Genomic DNA, 5,784 nt, shown 5'->3' with positions numbered 1-5,784 from the left:
GAATTCACTATATGTGAAGTGGAATGAGACTGTTTCTATGAGACTTTTGGCCTTAGTCTCTAGAGCTTACATGAATACCAGGAACGCACATGACCTATTGGTGCAAAACCGCATTGAACAACAAAATTATGATCAAAATGTGATTGATAAAGTCTCTGACTTTCAACAAGAGTTATTCGGTTCAGAGAAATATTATATTTCACCGATGATTCTGTAAGTTAAATTTTATTGGTCAAAGTTTGGTTCTAGTCTAGAAAGCACCAAACCTACTATATTTTGTTCATACAAATTCAATAAGTTAAAATGTTTTTAATAAATTATTTTGAAATAATATGAAAATTATAAAAAAAATAATTTATTTATTTTAAAATAATTTATTATATATTTAAAAAAAGAAGAAAAGAAAAAAGAGCCATATTATTTTACTTGGAGAGAAAAAAATAAAGAAGAAGAAAAGGAAAAACATGTGCGATATGTTGATTAATTTTTTTGTTGATGTCCGCTGCCTCTGCTGTCCACCGCCTCAACAATATTTACTATGAATAGACATTGTGTTCCTTAATATGTTGTAATCAATTTTTCTTCTTTTGCTTTAATTTTCAACTCCCTCAATTTTCTTCTTTCATTCCTATTATATTATTATATAATTTATTAAAGAGTTCTATAATTCAGTTTAACTTGTTGATATTTGTATTAATAATTTTATTGATTTCAGTATTCTTTAATTAATTAGGGAAAATTTATTTAACTTAAAATATACTCTAATTAATTAGGGAAGTATTTATTTAATCCTAGGGAAACATTTCACACTGATGAAATAGTTTCTTAGGACAGTGCCTAGCACGACTCAAGCATAATTAATATATTCCTTAAAATCATATCGTTATAATATTTATTTAATATTCAGTATTATAATTTGTTAAGAAGTAATTATATTACTGTTATAGTTACTATATTGATTATAATATTATTATTGAAATAGTAATATTATTATACACTGTTATATTATTATATTGTTATTATTACTAACATTTTCTCAACAGTTTAAATATTATTGGTATTGGTATTTTTCTCATTGTTTCCCAACAAGAAATGCCCCAAAAAAAATAAATGGTTGTTGAGACCTAACAAGAAACCAATTAAAATAGAAAGTAATATGACTTTAGGACGTCAAGAACAACATCGCAACAGCACCAACAAAACAAAATTTTCATGTAACCATGTTAATCATCACATAATCGGTATGTTTTTTCTCCCAAATCAAACACTTTTTTTCCCAATTTTTCCAGCTCTGGAAATCCACCATCTATAATCAATCGTAGTGTGGCCGAAACCATAGCTTTTAATTCCATCAACATCTGCATTTCCACAGCCATAAAATAACGATAAACATTTCCATTCATTTTTTTCACTAATTGGAGATAAAACGTGAAAAATAATCCAGCATCAATCATTAAAATAAATGTTGTAGATATTTTGTTTGGTCAAACCCTTTGGTTTATCATGACTCGAAACCAAGGCTAATAGGACCGAACTAAGCATTAGTATAATAACACAAATGAAATTTGCGAATGTGATTATTTTCATTGACTTTAATCACTGTAGTAATACTAATGAAAACTAATTGTGAAGATAAAATAAGAGAATTAGTTGAAATAGGGAGATAAGAATTGCCCAAGAAATGGTTGTTGAGACCTAAGAAGAAACCAATTAAAATAGGGAGTAACATGACTTTAGAAGTGATTTCTATAAATGGTTTTCTATGAGTTGATTTAAAAATATAAAAAAGTAAATAAATATGGAGAAGAAGTAGAGGGAACCAACAGACCAAACCCAAGTAGAAATCCATCGATCATCACCTTTGTGATTGAAATAGAATTTTTAGAATAGAGATAATGAGATTAAACCAACAAAAAGTAATATGTAAGTAATTCCTATAAGAAACGGGGCTTTGAGTTGTAGGTGAGAAAAAAGTTTGAAAATGAGGCGTAGGTCACTCAAGTCTTAATAATTGAGTGTAGGTTACAATTACTTTATTATGGATTAAGAAAGTTGGGATAGTTTGAAAATAATTCAAAATTTATACTTTGATCCAAATGTTAGTTAATATAACAGGAAACAGAGAAAAAAAAGGCGTGTTTTCCTCTCTTCTCATCCGTTGTTGTTTTCTCTCTATTCATGATTATTGTTGTTCATTGTTGTTGCTGCTTTATTCATCATCTTCTGCTTCATTATTATCATCTTCTACTTCATTATCATCTTCATCTTCTTCTTGTTGACCATTGTTCTTGTTGTTTTTACCATTACTGCTGCTACTTGACCAATTTTTAAGGTGAAATTTTGTTTCGTACATCACTTTTCACTTCGGCATTACTTCATAGGTGACTATGGTAAGTAAAATTTTGATTTTTAGTCGAATTTTTCATCTGGGTACACAACTACTGCTGTTTTTTTCAACAATGGATAGAACCCAACCATGAATCCAACATAAGAACCCTCAATTTAAACAGATCACTCATATGTTGCATCAGATGAGTAATCTGTTGCAATGGAAGACTCACATGTTGGATTTATGTTTATGGTTCTATAGTGCCCGTAACATGAATCGAACAGATGGGTAATCTGTTGCAACAGAAGAGTTATCTGTTGTAAAAGGCTGATTATCTGTTGCAACAGACTATTTATCTGTTGCAACAGTTGAGTAATCTGTTTGGAACAACACAAATCAATTTCTGCCACAAACCCAACAGATAAACAATATATTTCAATTTTTGCTATTGCTATTGGATTGAAAATTATTCCTTATGTCCAATCGTCGATATGTTTGTTGAGAAGATATTAGATAGAATGAAAATTAAATATTAATTAAAACGTCAAAGTCGATCAAACATAATTTTTTAATTAAACAAAAACAAATAAAAATACATAGAAAAAAAGAAAAAAAAATCTAATTGTTGTTATTATTATTATTATTATTATTATTATTATTATTATTATTGTCAGTCAACCAATCTTCAACAAACAGCAGCAAGCCCTCCTCAGCCAGTGGATATCCTGGAGCATCCTTTTTCTCACTGCCTCCAACTCCCACTGCAGATCAACCTGCATCTGAAGTTCATTCACGGTGTCTTGTAGAAAAGCAACGTCCCACACTGGATCAACCATATCTAGAACATGCATGAATTGACAAAAAATGTAAAAATAAAAGTAAACAAAAGAATCTAAATGTAATACAACGTATACTACAAATTGGGTATATTTACACACAAAGCAAGAAAAAAACTTACCCCAGGGACGAGAACGTGGTGGAAGGTGTAATATGAAAGACAAGATGCAATAAATAAATAAAGTGCAGTAGAATGAACGATTGAGTAAGAAGAGACCTATTTATAGAGGATTGAGTTTGAATGAGTTAGGCAAAAAAATGCGACTGTTCACCACCATTTATTAATTATATTTTTATTATTGTGAAAAATTATAACTTAATTAAATTAAACAATATTGTGATAAGTCAAGACTTTTTAGCTTATTATTGTTAATTAGTTCTTTCCAAGAACCATTTTTATTGAGTTTTATGAACAAATTCTATATTTGTTGCATCAGATAACGCATCTATGACAATAGATATATCATATGTTGCAACACAACTTGTTGCACCAGATAATCTATCTGTTGCAACATATAATCTATCTTATTTTTAGTAATCATCATATTAATTCAAATTTGGTAACTTTTTTATTATATAAATTAAAAAATATATTTAAAAATAAAAATGGCGAAAAGTCACTAATTATCGCCTACTTAATATTAACATCAATTATCAAATCAAATAGTCATTTTTACGGTTATAAATTGTGTTTATCATTTATTTCCTTATTATTTTCTGTGAAAAGAAATGACTTAATTAAATCAAGCTGGTGAGTTTTTCATTATTGTGACAAGTCATGGCTTTTCAACTTATTATTATTAATTAGTTCTTAAATTTAAATTACCTTTTTCTCAATTTAAAAATAGAAGCCACCTTTTCAATAACCGTTTCTTTAATAGAATAATAACGATTTTTATTGAGTTGTGGTAGCAGATTGTATATCTGTTGCATCAGATAGCTCCTCTGTTGCAACAGATATATCATCTGCTGCAACAAATCGACCATCTATTTTAGGAGCTTTTTTAATTTCTTCTAATAAATGATTTATCAGTCGCAACAGATGAGGAATTTGATGCATCAACAACATTGTTGAAAGTGTTTAGACAAAAAGTCTCGACTTTTTACCTTTTTATTTTAACAATCATCATATAACTTAATGTTGTGACTTTTTATTAAATAAATAATTTTAAAAAATAGATTTAAAAACAAAAATGGTGAAAAGTCACAATCAGTTATTAAAATAAAATAACTATTCTTTTATGGTTATAAATTGTGTTTATCATTTATTTTCTTATTATTTATTTACGCACCATTTTTTATATTAAATAATCGGAAAGTCATGAGTTTTCACTCTCTCAATAACAACAATAATCCTTTTTTTATTAATAACCACCTGTAGTAACATATGATCCATCTATCACATCAAATTAACTATTTGTTGCAACATATGATTCATTGGTTGCCATAAACGATCAATCCCTACCTCCAACCTTCGACATGTTGAGAATAAGGAATAGACAGAATGATAATTAAATATTAAATAAGAAATAAAAATTCAAAGTTGACCAAACATAGATTTTTGAATCCATTATATACAAATATATACAATAAAAAAACATACCCTTGGGTAGATCCGATATAAGAAAAGAAAATACATGCTAAAAGAAAAAACATAACCTAATTATTATTATAACTATTATTATTATTATTAGTATTATTATTATTGTCAACCAGCCAATCATCATCCGACAGTAGCAGGGCCTTTCTCAGCCTTGCTTTGAAGTCGCCCAACTTTCTCTGGAGTTCATGAATCTGCCTTTCAAGTTCTCACAAGGACTCGAGATGAATCACCTTGTACAAATCTGGATCATTCATATCTAGAAGTGGAGTAGAATGAATGATTAATGAGAGACCTATTTATAAAGGATTGAATTTGAATTGGTTAGTCAAAAAGCCAGGACTGTTCACCTTTTTTTTAAATAAAACTGGTGACTTTTAAAGCTTATTTAAATTAAAAAAATAGATCTAAATACAACATTTTATCTTTATTGTATTTCTGAAAAAAGAAAGAAAATTGCTTTAAAATAAATCTAACAGATGGGAAATTTGTTGCAAAATATATCCCATCTGTTTGTTAATTTATAATATATTGACAATCTGTTGTAATAGATGGATATATCTTTTTGATTTTTCCAAAAGATAAGTCATATTTTGCAAAAGATTGATCATCTGTCCTAACAGATATCTACAATTATTTGATAATTTAAATAGATGTGTCATCTGTTACAACATGTTAGTCATCTATTTATTCAAATTAAGCCATAGATAGGCTAGGAAGAATAAGTTGCGTGCAGATGGATGTATCCACTTTCATGTATGGGAGTTAAGTGTTACTGATTTGGTCATCAGGATAACACACAAAAAGTACAATGATTTTGTGAATACAATTTTTAACCGATTAGGAACTGATCATTCAAACAAGATCTTGCATTGTACAGTTAAGTTTGATAGGTTCGAATTGATAATGCCGAGGGCTCCATGAAGATGGTGTTGATACCCTATTACGAATTACTGACTGTTGTTACTCATGATGCGTGTCAAGTTTTGAGATGGGATTAAGTGTCATTTCATAGATC

At 28.5% G+C, this 5,784-nt stretch overlaps 1 pseudogene; it reads right to left on the bottom strand.

Annotated features, from left to right (window-relative positions):
* Nucleotides 1-1,162: 1,162 nt before the first annotated feature.
* Nucleotides 1,163-3,108, bottom strand: LOC107844193 (annotated as a pseudogene).
* Nucleotides 3,109-5,784: the final 2,676 nt, after the last annotated feature.

This window comes from Capsicum annuum, chromosome 10 (assembly GCF_002878395.1).
Source record: "Capsicum annuum cultivar UCD-10X-F1 chromosome 10, UCD10Xv1.1, whole genome shotgun sequence".
Lineage (NCBI taxonomy): Eukaryota > Viridiplantae > Streptophyta > Magnoliopsida > Solanales > Solanaceae > Capsicum > Capsicum annuum.
This window is presented reverse-complemented; position numbering and strand designations above follow the sequence as displayed.